This window comes from Zalophus californianus, chromosome 2 (assembly GCF_009762305.2).
Source record: "Zalophus californianus isolate mZalCal1 chromosome 2, mZalCal1.pri.v2, whole genome shotgun sequence".
Lineage (NCBI taxonomy): Eukaryota > Metazoa > Chordata > Mammalia > Carnivora > Otariidae > Zalophus > Zalophus californianus.
The window spans coordinates 120,734,206-120,749,407 of record NC_045596.1 but is presented as its reverse complement, the minus strand read 5'-3'; the positions used below and the strand labels follow the sequence as shown (position 1 = coordinate 120,749,407).

General features: G+C 36.7%; 1 protein-coding gene across 3 annotated transcripts in view; it reads right to left on the bottom strand.

Moving 5' to 3' along the window:
- Positions 1 to 15,202, bottom strand: part of LOC113925083 (hedgehog interacting protein) — a 95,129-nt gene that overhangs the window by 39,769 nt on the left and 40,158 nt on the right. The window lies entirely within an intron of this gene.

Sequence of the window (15,202 nt, the reverse complement as noted above, 5' to 3'; positions counted from 1 at the left end):
TTTAAAGTTCAAAGTCTAGTAAGCTAGTGAGCGCTTTCTCTGTAGTCTGAGGAGTTACCCAAACTGGTGAAAAATGTGACATGGAAACTGTATGAAGCAACTCCTGCTAGTACATCACCTTTACCCACGTGATTGCATCACACACCACGTCTCCTGTGGCGAACAGCTGGAAGCGACCCTTTAGGAGTCTTACAGGAGGGAAATGATCTCCAACACTGCGACTTCTTCACAAGGTCACGCTCAGTAATGGAAGCACCCTCATGTTCTTCTCCCCCAGAAGAGCTTGTGTTACTACCAAAGCAAAGAGCTGTGTGTGGTTTGGATTCTACATGGATTGAAGAGTTTAACATTTTAGGCATAAAAGCTCACTTAAAGTCAACTTTGCTTGATTTAGCTCTTGGACTAGAGAAAAACTGCTTCAGATATATGCCATCCAAAGTGGAGACATCCAAACTTTAAGAGCGTGTAAATACTAAAGTGGATGTAAATATCCCAGCACTACCAAAACATTATTCAAGTGTCAAAAAAGTCAACCTCTTCATCTACATGTCACAATATGCTTAGTATGAATTTCAATGAGAACAATCTTCTTGAAGGGTATGGATCTAGGATCTAATGACTATGATTAATGAAAATGAGTCTCTTTTTCAGTTTATCTTATAATGATTTTAATATTGATTGGATGTTGCTGTTTTTTAGTATTTTCATTAAACAAATATCTCTTCTTAGGATACATTGAAAGCTGGGATGCATAACTAAGGAATGGTTGTAGAAAAGCACATTTAAACCGCTTTGACGGATGGATAAAAAAGCCGAGGGGTGGGATTTAGTTTGTGATTAATTCCTCTTCCGAGTGTATTTCACTTTAAAGCTGTGAGTGCAGGGTAAGCACTTTATGCCCACTTCACAAATATTTGTGTTCCACTATAAGAAGCTTTTGCTGAAAGTAGTTCTTTTGTAGTTTTTAATCAAATCATCTGAAATACAATTTGAGTTGGAGAGCAGCATGGCTTAAAACCGTGCTAACTGCTTTTCAGGAATTAGGAATGTAGAATTCATGCACCGTGGAAAGATGGGGAAAGAGATTTAAACAAATCCATAAGTGACAGAAGACAATTGTTACTTCAGAGATTCACCTATTGCATGAATGAATTTGGGGGCATCACTGCATTTGTTGAAGTGCCAAATACGGAAACAGAATGAGACGTTGTAGGTTGTAGGATTGTAGGATTTCCAAAGTAGTGATTTGGTTGGCTTAGAAACATGACTCATGACTCTTAAGTTATTTCAGAGAAATACTTTCATAACTATATTGATGTAAAATTTCATGTATTATGTAAATATGCTAGAGTGTCTCTCAAAATTAGCTTTGTAAACTATGTAGTGTAACATGACTCCTAAATGTTCAGAGACTGTGAAGGGGGACTATACCTAAACTGTCAGGAGATTAAAGCATCTGTATAGGCTCACATTTAGCTTGAATTGGCCTTCAGAGTTACGTTGTCTATTTAAAGTATGTGACTGACAAGCCGTGATTTACCTCTCAAATGCAAACCTATGTTTGAGGTATGGTCCATTTTTCAAGCTCTATATGGAGAAATAGGTTGGTTGGCCATTAAAGGTTTAAATTTTGGAGCAGGGTCTGCTAGAGGCTACTATGCCAGAAACACCATCAGGTTCTCTGGTTGCTTCAACTACAGTCTCCACCAGGAAACTGTCCAGTCTGAGACCCTGACATTTGTGCCAGGAGGCAGGGCAGGCGAGCAGACCAGCTCTCGTGGTTCAGAGGAAAGTCCTTGTGCTAATGTTACTGACTCTTCTTCTTCCTCCCCATCCTTTCCCCTCAATTATGTGTAGCTTTATGGGATGAAAATCACGCACTCCTTCCAGAAATGTCAAATTATCAAATTGTTTCTAGTGAGCATCTGGGGAGAATGAACCTCTAGTGATGAGTTCAGTCAAGCTGGCTGAAAAGGGAGAAAGACGATAGAATGGCGAATGGAAGAGTCATGGTCCAGGGAGCCATTCCTTTCAAAAAGACATTGACTTCTAACATTATACTTTCGGAAACATTACCCAATGTCCAAAATGCTTATCCTGACTCATGTGAAAAGCAGCGATTTATCAAAACATTCTTATTATAGTCTGTACTTCATTATTTTTTTAAACACTTATTTTTTTATTATGTTATGTTAATCACCATACATTACATCATTAGTTTTTGACGTAGTGTTCTATGATTCATTGTTCCTTCATTATTATTGATATATTGATATAATTGTATAGTTATAATTGATTATATATTGATGTAATTGTACTTATTAATACTGAATGCTTGATGTGCAGATTGTGCTTCTGGGAACGTACATCAGTGCTAGAAATGGGCAAGTAATTTACAAATAACACTTTGGGTTCTCTCAGTTTGGGGCTAATACTTTTTTTTTTTAAAGTTCACTGACTGAAACCTCATCCAAGCATCATAGGCTACCTACCATAGGACCCTTCCTTCCCCTTTGCTCAGTTTTCTCCACCTGCATCAACTTCTGGGCAGCGTCACACCAAGCACAACTGATTTTTCAAAATCAGGCAGTTGAATGATTTGAAAATAATGTCCCTGTATACTTTAAATTGACCATGTTTCAGAGTAAATCATAAAACCCTCCTAGAGACTTTAAATAAGTAACTAACCGCCATTCTAGTTATCATTCAGCTTTCAGGAGCAATTTCACAGGGTCAACAGAAAAGAGATAAATACCCCAAAGAGAGAGTATTGATGATTTTAATGTGAGTACAAGATCAGATCCAGTCCTATAGTTTTGGGACAAACTCTTCCCTAATGAACATATCAAAGTTCTAACCAATTGACCAAGAATACTCCTCTTCTTTGAAGAAAATGGAAGTATCTATTAGAAAAAGAGAAGTAGGGACACCTGGGTGGCTCAGTCGGTTGAGCGTCTGCCTTCGGCCCAGGTCAAGATCCCAGGGTCCTGGGATCGAGTCCCACATTGGGCTCATTGGGCTCCTTGCTCAGAGGGAAGCCTGCTTCTCCCTCTGCCTGTCGTGTTCTCTCTCTCTCTCTGACAAATAAATAAATTTAAAAATCTTAAAAAAAAGAAAAAGAGAGGTAATGATAAAATGATTATATAATATATAATATATAACATAAATAAATATATATATAATGATTTTTTTAAGAGAAATTGTGGGCATGGTCTTTCATTATGATTTGTAAGGAAATCATTCCCTTCATACTTTCAATGTGGTTAAAGTCAATTTTTTCTGATTTCTATCTTTAAAATTTGCCTTACTCTTTTTCAGGGAATGCTGACTTAAATATTTTAGGAAACAAGACTGGGCAGCACTGAACTAGAAGCACCATTTCTCATTTCTGCATAGTTTTTCTTAGTGACCCTTTGGCAAATGACTAGCTCCAAGTTTGGTAGTCTACAGAATGGCCTTATGGTATCGAGAAAGCAATGAAATGTAAATTAAACTAAATAAAGCAGTGCTAAGTTCAATATATACCTTGTTATATATAGTCTTTGTAAAAAAAGCTTGTATTTGACATTCATTCAACAAATATTTATCAAATACCTACTATGTGTTAGGCATTGTACTTGGCACCAGGGATAAGACAAGACAATAAGAACCAGTCTCTGTCCTTCAGAAGCTAATAGTATACATACAAAGTCAGATAACAAAGTAAGTTTTTAGTTGTTTCATTCTCACCATACTTCGTGATGCTGAGTTTTGGGTGCAAGGGAGGGGGAGAGTTAAACATTGCTACACTATTAGAAATGTGCATGGCCCAAGAAACAAGTATTAAAGGGAGTAAATACATATTCTGGGTAACTTTGGACAGGCTAATTAGTATATTAGCACCCAAGGTCTCTCCACTCTAAAACTTGGTGAGGAAAAGAAAAAAGCTTCGTTTTGTGAAATCTAAATTACGTGAAGAATATTAAGTAGAGTTTCTACAAACAATAAGACCATCTTCCAATTTATTTTATGCATATGACACAGGTATGAATGAGGACCTCTAGTAGAATTGGTGTTCTCTTAATAATTAAGGAGTTTCTGAGAATTAACATAAGAATAGAGTGGTGGTATTTTTAAAATTCTCTATAAAATAGATACTTTTATTAAGAGGCAGGTCTTCCTTATTAACTGTTACTCGCATATCTACATTTTCTGTTCCTACACCCCAGGAAAGGAACAAGAGAACTTGGAAACCAACGTAGGCTCCTCCTCATGCAAAAACCTTTGCTTCTCTCAGACTGCAAACTTTTGTTATTCCAAAATGAGAACTAGGTTTGTTTGACAATTGTTAGTTCAGAGACAATACCAGATGTATTCATTTTCCATTGCTGCTGTAAAAAAATTACCACTTAGTGTCTTGAAACAACACAAATCTATTATCTTAAAATCTGTAGGTTAGCATCCAACATGGGTCTCCCTGGGCTAAAAATAAATGTGCTGGCAGGGCTGTGTTTCTTTCTGGAGGCTCTAGGGGGTAATCCATTTCCTCTTCCTTTCCAGCTTCTAGAAACCATGTAGCATTTTTTGGTTTTGTTCTCTTCCCTCCAACTTCAAAGCCTGAAACAGGGATGAATCCTCCTCCTACTGCAGCACTCAGGTCTCCTCTGCTCCCTCCTCCACTTTTAAGAATTTGTGATGCCGCTGAGCCCACCCAGATAAACCAGAATAATCTCCCTATGTGCGATCTAGCAATTCAATTCCATTGCAACCTTAATTCCCTTTGCCATGTAAAGTAACACATTCCAGGGATTAGGATGAAGACATCTTTTGGAGAGGGGCATTATTCTGCCTACTACATGGATATTTTAATCTGTTTTTCAAAAGGATCCAAAGTACTTATGACCTGAGCCATCTTGGCCATGCCCTACTGGGAGCATCCTGAAAGAGACAAGTTAAGTTCATCTGTAAATTCACAGAGATACTTAACGGAAGCTTTGTCACAGCAAGCACCCTCTCTTAGCTGTCAGTAATGAAAGAACAGCCACCACCCTCTAAAATGAAGTAAGAACACCTTTCAGAATTGAGGAGGAAGAGGAGAGGGAGAAGACCATCAGGTAGCATGTGGACACATCTGAACTCAATCACAAGCAAAACTGCTGTGTTTATCACAGGATGCAAAGAACGTAAAAATTAAATGTAGACAAACCATTTCTACAAACTAGAGGATTTCAAGCTCACTAGAACTGTATTGTTTTGTTTTGTTCATAAGTTTTGAAACATGCTGTAGAGTATTAATTTCTTCATAACTCCTGGAAAAGATGAGAAACAATGCTTTCGGTAGTTCCAAAAGTGTAACTTGGACTCAGAAGGAGTCAGTTCCCTGAGGATCCTGAGTTAGCTTATAGGAAGGGCTGCATGATTTGGTTCTGTGGTATAATGAAAAATATATTTGGTCTTGGTCCTGGGTTCCTGGCCCAGAGCTCCTAAAACCATTGGAATTTCCTGAGTGGCAGGTGTGTTTTTGTTATTCACAATAAACCCCTGTCAACCTTACCTGAGTCTATGCTAATGAAGTGACTCTTGGTGAGCCCCTGGATAGCTTCAGTATGAGGGCTGGTAGCCAGAGGAACCAAAAATGTGATTAGCAGATTGGAACTTTCAGTCCCCACCCCGACAACCTCCAGGGAGTGAAGAGAGACTGAAAGTTGAGTTCAATCACCAGCACACATGATTTAACCAATCACATCTAATGATTTAATCAGTCATACATAATAAGGCCTCCATAAAAGCCCTAAGCAACAGGGTTTAGATAGCCTCCGGGTTGGTTAACATAATGAGGTGCTGGGAGGGTGGCATGAAGCGCTATACCTTGCCCGATGCATCAATTCCTTTGGGCTGTTCCTGAGTTGTAGACTTCATAATAAACCAGTAATAGTAAGTAAAGCAATTTCCTGAGTTCTGTGAGTTAGTAAGCCTGAGGGGAGGCTTATGGGAATCCCTGAATTTGTAGTCAGCTGGGCAGAAATGTGGACAGCCTAGGCACCCTATTTGCAACTGGTCCTGGAATTGAAGGCAGTCTTGTGGGACTGAGCCCTTAATCGGTGGTGTCTGGGCTAACTCTGGATAGTAAGCCTCAGAACTGAAATTGTTGGACACCCAGTTGGTGATGAATTGGTTGGTGTGGGGAAAAAAAGCTCTCATTTGGTGTCAGAAAACACTCCAGAGAAAATCTGAGAGGTTCATTAGCCCATCCTCCTTGCCGGAGAGGAGATCATAATCAACTCTGTTGAAGAAGTTGAAGTTAAAGAGTACTTGGGAAAAACTTGGTAGTCTTCCTGTCATATAAATCTTACTTGGAGATTAACATTTTTATAAAATATCTTGTGTCATTTTATTATTCATTCTTTGGCTTTTTTAACCTTTATTCTCTGAGAATGAAACCAGCCACAATATACTCAGGACCTATTATAATAGCAATAGTTTTCTTCTTTTCTTTAAGATGTCTCCTATCGGGGCGCCTGGGTGGCTCAGTTGTTAAATGTCTGCCTTCGGCTCAGGTCATGATCCCAGGGTCCTGGGATCGAGCCCCGCATCAGGCTCCCTGCTCAGCGGGAAGCCTGCTTCTCCCTCTCCCACTCCCCCTGCTTGTGTTCCCTCTCTCGCAGTGTCTCTCTGTCAAATAAATAAACAAAATCTTTAAAAAAAAATAAAATGTCCCCTATTTTTCCAGATTTGGCTTTTCTTTTAGATACGTTTTTAACTTACTCCAATTATTCTCTTGGTTTCCTGATAACTGAATGCTCTTCAAGGTACTGTCTTGTCTCTTCAAGGCCTCATTTTGGCTTCATTGTATTCACCCACTGTTCTAGTTCTCCAAGAAGTAAATACAATTTTCAAATGCTTGCAGGACCCAAGCTCACCTCTACCACACTCCCCTGACAAAGAAATCTGACCTGTTTCAAATGAGGTTGGAGAGCTGCTGGAGGACACCCAGCAATTCAGTTTTTCGGAAGTTTCTCATGAAGTCTATGATTTCTGTTATGTAGCAACTGGTTCGTGTCAAATCTGTGTTTAGGACTGTACATTTTATCTTCTGAAGTGAATGCGAAAACAGACTTAAAAAGAACAAATGGGAGCTATTCTGGATAGAAACCGCTAGACCACCAGCTTTCCTCAACAATTCTCTCCCCCACTCTTTTCAAACATAAACTAAATAAGTCAGTCATGCTGCGTTTAAGTTAAAACCTACACAGAAGAAAGATACTAAAAGTGGTTCTTTTCTAGAAATCCAGCTTCCCAGTTGCTTCTTATTCCAAATACTAATGTTCTTTTGATATCTCACACCTATGGGGGGAAAAAACATATGAACATACTCAATTATGTACTTAAAAAGTATTATGGCCAGAATATTTTATGTGTGTATTATATCATTTATTTTATATAAACTTTATGTTTAACAGGTGGAATGAAATTTCATCTTTCTCTTTTCCCCTAAGCTTTTTACCCATTTGAACTGTGATATCAACACAGTATGGCATATTAGATAGTGGATTGACTTGGACCTTTTATCTTGTCCAGGCAGAGTTGCCATAGAACCTGTAATAGATGCTGCCCAAGGAATCCAGTATGATACCAGGGAATGGCTTGAATACTAGGGACTATTTGTCTCAATATGTGTCAAAGGATAATAATATCTGTGGTATTCCAAAGTTCAGTTCTCCAAGACATCTTCTCTAAAAGAAAAAAAAAAAAAGCCTCAATAGAATTAAACTGTGTGAGACATCTATTTAAAATAACAAAATAATAAAACTACAAAAATATCAATTCTCAAAAGCAAAATCCTGGCCCTAAATACTTTTTTGAAGAAGGAAAATTTATAGAGATTTTTTTTTTATATTTTTTAAATTTATAGAGAAGCATTTAGAGAAAGCAAAGCTTTGATGCTGTGTGTTTATGCTACATGAAAATAAATTAACAAGAGTTTGACAAAATCTACAAGAATATTCATGGGAATTAAAAATGAATAAAAATGATAAGCAAAAAAGTTTTGTAGCTCCACTAAACTTTGCTATTACAACCTAGCGGTTTAATACTTATTGGACCTTAGATTTGAAAAAGTACACATTTCTAGACTGAACTGTAAATGGATAAAATATTGGGCAGCTACCTTGTTAGACACAGCAAAATGTCAGATGTGTAAAACAGGAACTAGACCAATTTTCCACTAGACTGCAAGCTTCTTGAAGGCAGGGATCTTTGGTCTTTTGGTGTCTTAGGAAAGATCTTATCCACATTGGAAGCCTTGTTATAAAAGGTAATATAATGAATTCTTCCTATGGGCCAGAGACCTTTCTAAGTAATTTACAAGCATTATCTTGCTTAAATTTTATAACAACTCTAGAGTTTAATACGATTTTGTCATTGTCTTTATGTTCTGGATAAGGACACAGAGACATAGAGGATTTGAGTAACTTGCCCAAAATGCACAACGAGAAGTGGCAAAACAGAGATTGTCTGTGATTGGAGGACAAATAATGTAAACAATTATGTGACATTGTCTGTGATTGGAGTACAAATAATGTAAACAATTATGTGATACTGCCCCACCAACTAGCTCCTAAATGAAGAAATGAACAAACAATGGATAGATTGTATTTCCTCATCAGTATCCATTGTTGATAGCTTGAGACATTACTGAAACAGTCTTACTTAAATTTCCAAAACTTTATGAGGGAATAAAATGAAGGTTATAGCTCAAGTTATTTTAACACAAAGGTTAAATTAGTTTTAGGGCAATATGCTGATACACTATCTGTAAAAAAAAAATCCTGAATTGTGTATATTTCCATGGTGTAAGTACTCTCACTGTGGCCAATTTCAAACCGGCAAGTTGATGTCACTGACTGGTATCTGAAGAGACAACACAATTAGCTCTTGCAAGCCCATGACCACCACTGTAGAATACTTCTATTCTCCTTCAAACCTCTTTTATTCTTTCCCTCCCTTATTATTGTGCTCCTTCCTTTCTTCTCCTGCTTTAAAATTTTGGTTTACCTGTCCCTTTCAATGTGAAACACCCAAATATTTTTGTGAGTTAAGCAGGGGTTTAAAATCATTAAATAAGTCATTATTTAAACATGAGGGAGGAGGTATTTCTTACAGGATTTGTATTTACTTTATTTATTTATTATTATTATTATTATTATTATTTTTCTTACTGGATTTTTAAGTGAAACATACATAAAAACTAATATGCCACCCAAGAATAGGGCAGAACACTCAGGAATCCTTTTGAGGGGTTTACTTGGTTATTTAATGGGGCAAGTGAAAACTTCTCAGTATCTTTCCTCCCTCTCATAAGCTTGTTTAGATAATCAAAGAATGTAAAATCACTTTGTAAATTGCAACATGCTATTTGAATAAAAGATAACTATTATAATGGATAGAGAGGTAAGAGCCATCCTCAAATTCAACTGACCTGTCAAATAGTAAGATTTTGGAAGGGAATGTTATTCTGAAATACAGAATGTGTAGTCCTACATTTTAATCAGATGAGAAATACATTTAAATGATGTACAGCAAGTATTATCTCGCTGCCTATCATTCAAAGAACTTTTAGACTTCAGAAAATTACAGGCATGGAAAGGCATATTTATACTTATATTTAGCACCAAGCTCACCACATAGCTTTGATAAAGATCATTCCACATCTCTTCAGAAGATTTAGATGGTATCTATTACCAATGGCTTATTAATAAATGATTTGAAAGACTGGAGGTAATCAGATTTTATCTTTGAATCAAAACATACATTCTTCACCACTGCAGGAATATTATCTTTTTTTTTAGTTAAACAAATACATATAGGGTTCATATACTCTAAGGTTAAACACAAAATAATTTTTTTAGAAATCAACCCCAACGTTTGAGAGTTCTCTAATGATGCTGATGCAGATCACAATGATCTTCCCCCCGCACCAAAAACAAACTCCATCTGAAAACACACTTCCAAGATTTATGATAAAAACATATGCCTTCTTGATATTGACAAACAGCTGTGACAATGACCTCAGAGCAACATTGAGTAGTATAACACATTTATATGAATAAAAGATACTGAATTTAGATTCAAATTTGGATATCCAATTATAAACTAAGGAAGAATTTAAGATTATTCAAAAAGTATATGAGACAATGCACATCCATTCAAAAATATACATATACCGAAAGAATAAAGGAAATATTTATGTTTGGGGAGTTCCATTTTTTCCATCTTATACTCTCTCAAGGATTTCCTTCATAGGATCATTCTTAAAGTATATTAGTTTTAAGAAATTGTTAAATTGATGAATGTTGGGCAAAACTTGTTAGTAATTTCCACAAAGCCCCCCAATTAATTTTACTTAATGAGTAGGAAAAAGAAGATATCCTTCTATTGTCTTGCAGCTTGGAAATATGTCTCTTAGAATGACTTGGTGTATAATAAAGAAAAATATTTTTTCATAGTTTATTAATAAAGGTCTTAAGAAAGTTAATGGTTCTTATGTTTATATGAATTATTTTTATTCTTATGGAATAAGTAAATTTTTATGGAATTATTAGGAATATTAAATCTTTAACTGGAAAACAAATGAAATAAAATGGACTAATATAATTTTTTTACCATCCTTAAAGCTAACACCTTTGAGGCATAAAGTCTGACCATTTTGTTTTAAACATTAAACCTAGGGGCACCTGTGTGGCTCAGTCATTAAGCGTCTGCCTTCGGCTCAGGTCGTGATCCCAGGGTCCAGGGATCGAGTCCCGGGTCGGGCTCCCCGCTCTGTGGGAAGTCTGCTTCTCCCTCTCCCACTCCCCCTGCTGTGTTCCCTCTCTTGCTGTGTCTCTCTCTGTCAAATAAATAAATAAAATTAAAAAATGAATAAAAAATAAATAAACATTAAACCTAGAACTATAAAAAAACATTAAAACATAAAAACATAAAGCATGGTCCCTTGATAGTTTCATCTGGTCTATACCTCTGTGGCTTGGGAAATCTTTTTTGTCCTCAGAAAATAGAAGATTCAGGGTCCTTTTAATGAAAGAAAATCACAATATTAAAAATAAATGCTTAACTACAGCAAAGGGTACAAAATTGTTTTTAATGAATTTGACCTCATCCTTTTATCAAATTTGTCGTTTATGATGTGTGGCTAATATGGTGGTCATGCAGCTAAAAGCATTATCTTCACATCATTATATCGAAATATAACACTAGGATAACTTGAGTTTCTTAGCCATGTTTCATTGCTTTTGCCATTAAATATTTCCTATTGTTACTCTAAGAACTCAAATTGGCTTATATGAGAACAAACATTAAACAATTAAGATTATTGCTTTAAAGAAACCTTGAAACCCCCCCCCAAAATTTAGACCACCAAGAAGCACTAATAAATTTAAGAAAATATGAGGTTTCCTCTATGTGACTTCTCTTGAAAAGTTATGCAATAGATTACTGCAACTTCAAGGTCATATAAAAATTATGGTACTTTAAAAATTATTTTCTGAGTAGGGTTTGTATTTACGTGATTTACATGTCATTTAAACTTGCAATTTATCAAAACAGTAAAATCAAATTCTTTGAATCTTTGATACTTTCATTAATCACTATCTTGCAAAATGATAAAACGCAGGATTTTGGCAACACTACAAGACTAAAAATGATCAATTAAAACATTTTTACATTGAAAAACCACTCCTATTCCAAAATATCAATAGCTACAAATCAACATTGAGAAAACAAACTTTTGCTATGTGTCAGATATCCAAATTCAGCAACTCTTTTTGGTATTTGACATATCACATATTTATACTAATTCTGAATAAAAACAATTGATACATATTTCTGAAAAATGTATCCTTGATGTTAAATTAGGTAACATTTTAAAACATAGATTTTTGCAATTTCGTGTAATCAGGAAAGTATGATACTATTCCATAGTATCTATTCCAGAATACGTATGGGAACCATATATTATGTGGTTTTTCAGGTATCTGAAAAATCTGAAGTCCACATTAAAGACAGGAAACTAATTATAAAATCACGAAGGAAGACTAAAGGAAGACTTGGATTTCTTAAGTTCAAAAAAGAAAACAAATCTGAGAACACATACCTTGCCTCAAGTACATGAGGATTAATTTTAAAGAGGACAATGTCTGGCTGTTCACCTTTTCCATGGAAGTGTCACAGTAGGACAATTTTCAATGCACAGGAAGCTCTATTCCCTACAATTCTTAATGACACATTTTCTTTAAATATCTAGGGATAATGTAATTTGGGGCCAAAAGCCAGAATCTGGGGAAACTTCTGATACTCAAATTGTGTGAGACTGTGTTCTTAGTTGACTGAGGGAAGAGCCGAAGAGAAAGACAGACTAGAGTTTTCTAAGGTCTATAATTCAACCATAAGGTCTATGCAACCATTTGGACAAAACTGATGACATGCGAATGCTTCCCATTTTAATGCACAGAATCACCATGCAGAGAAGAGTTCCTGGTTCTAAATCAAATGAAGTGTTTATAAAGGTTCCACTTTCCTGACAGGCAGCACCCACTCTCTGTAACACTTGTAATGTCATTAACCATTTATCCTCGCTGACCTGATGGCACAGCCCTTGCTCTCAGATTCCCAGCACTCCGCTCAGTCATCAGGGGTAAATAGGGTAAGCCACTTGCTTCTGTGGCATGGTTGCACCGAACTCCTATTCATTTGTGTTGAAGAGCATGGGCTCAGGGGTTCAGATTGCCTGGGTTTGGAACTTGGCTCCTTCACTTGTTAGCTTCTTGACTTAGCCCCTCTGTGTCTCAGTTTAATCACCTTCAAAACAGGCACATTTCCTGTCTCCTGGGTTGTCTGGAGGTAATTAAGGGAGAGAGGGTAGATTGGGCCCCCCACGCTGTTGGTACTCAGTAAAAGTGAGCCACTGTTACTATGCCATGACCATGGCTATTGTATTCTAGTTGGCGAAAGAGACTTTCAACAAGTAAGCCCTCAAATAAATACATAATTAAATGTTGGGGAAAAGGGCTCTAAAAGAATAGGGTGTCAGGGGAGAGCATATCCAGGGAACCTAATTTAGATGAGGGGGGTCAGGGAAGACCTCTGTGAAGATGTACATTCAAGCCGAGACTTCAGGGGGGCAGAGGAGGAGATGAGAGAAAAGTCCGAGGAAAGAAAAATAGCATCTCCCAGAGAGAAACTTTTATTGAGTATAATTCTTTGGGAAAAGAGAAATGTGAGGGAAGAGCACAAGAGTGCAGAGACTCTCCCGTATTTGCTCCTGACCGTGAGAGGGTTAGGTATCTGAGGGCACACATGAATGGAGCGGGACAAATGTGGGTTCTTCACTATGAGAGCTGGGCTTGAGTCCTTGCCTTGTCACTTACAGGCTGTTTGACTCTGGGAAAGTAATAGAACACCCTTGAGCTTCAGGGGTTTTTCTACTGTAAATGAATTATAGCTTCTCCTCCACAAGACTTCTTTTTTAATGACAAATACACAAAATAAAAGTTCACCATTACTAGAACTCAGCTGGTGTGTATTAGATGTGCGCTAATAGCTCCCTTTCCTCCTTGCACTAGACGGCAGAGAGGTGGGCTTGTAGTTCAGGTACCTGACAGAAGGCAACAGGAATACTATCCTTAAATGGAAGGGAGGATTGAGAGTTTGAGATTATTACCAGGGACGAATCATCATTCATTCATTCACCGATTATTCTGCCAGAGCTCTAAACCCAAACTAAGATGCCACTCTTGAAAAGTAAAAGGTCCCCTTCAAAAGAAAGGACAGGGCGCCTGGGTGGCTCAATCAGTTAAGCGTCCGACTCTTGGTTTCAACTTGGGTCCTGATCTCAGGGTCCTGGAATCGAGCCCCACGTCAGGCTGGGTGCTCGGCGTGGAGTCTGCTTGTCCCTCTCCCTCTGCTCTTCCCACTGCTCTCTCTCTCTCACATACATAAATAAAATCTTTAAAAACTAAAAAGGATAATTCAATTATTCCTCCTAAGCACTTATAATTTTTTTTCATTTCAATAGGGAAAACTAGTTTTTTCCATTTCGATGGAAAGCTGCAGTGAGATAAAATGTTTGACTTTTTTTCCCTCATTGGATGGTGTGTGTGACAAGTGACTTTAGGGGTGAGGGCCTCGAAAGGGCTCTGATGATAACACTTGATTTTTCTCATGTGTGGCATTTGCAGTAAAGCTGCTTGTCTTACTGCATATTTGTAATCATTTGAAATCAAATAAGGGAACCAGTTTATAAAGGCCTTCTTATATATGAAATCTAAATTTACACAGGCTCATTCAGTTATGTCAATAAAGATACTTATGTTTGTATTAATACATGATGTTTGAATATTTAAAAAGAAAATATAAACATAAACACATTAACAAAAACTAAATAGATACTTCAAGAATCATCATACAGTTAAAAAAAGTAAAATTCTAGAAACAGCAGTTCATCAGCCAAATTATGGACACAAATATTGGCAATATTAACAAACTATTTTGTTCTTCTCTTTTTAAAATATTTCCAGACACAAAATATATTGTCTTTTATGCTCCACCTATAAGCCTGGATTGTGGGAGTCAGTGACTTGAAATGTGAAATTACTTATCAAAATTAATATGCATGATATAAAACTTCTTAAGGACTTTTTTCTTATAACCAAAACGTAAGGCCATGTTGATGTGAATATTAGAAATCCAGGTATCCGGAAGCCCACATTTTTTTTATCACTATAATGATAAGGTAAGTTATCTCTTTTATTGGAAAACTGGCAATCTTTCCATCGTGTGATAAACAGCAGACTACCACAGATACACGTGAGATTGTCTAGAGAACTCTCAAATGTCAATGAATATTCTTTTTTATAACACCACACGTCATTTCAGAACAGTCTAGAAGCAGGAAATGGCCTGAGCCAGAACTGCCCTTATCAATGCTGGAGTAACCTTGGCATCTGTCCATTGTGCTGGTTAAAGCTAAGTTTCCTTTGAACCAAGTTATTTTCTGATAAAAATCAAACTGGAGTTAAGAAAAGCACAGACAGGTAAAGGACGACTCATTTTTTTTTCTTTGGCTATGGAAATTTTTTGTTTCTATCGTCTGTGTCAGATGATTAGAACAGCCTTCCCCCACTTCTTTCACACAGGTTTGTGAAAAATAAATCCGATCATTTTACTT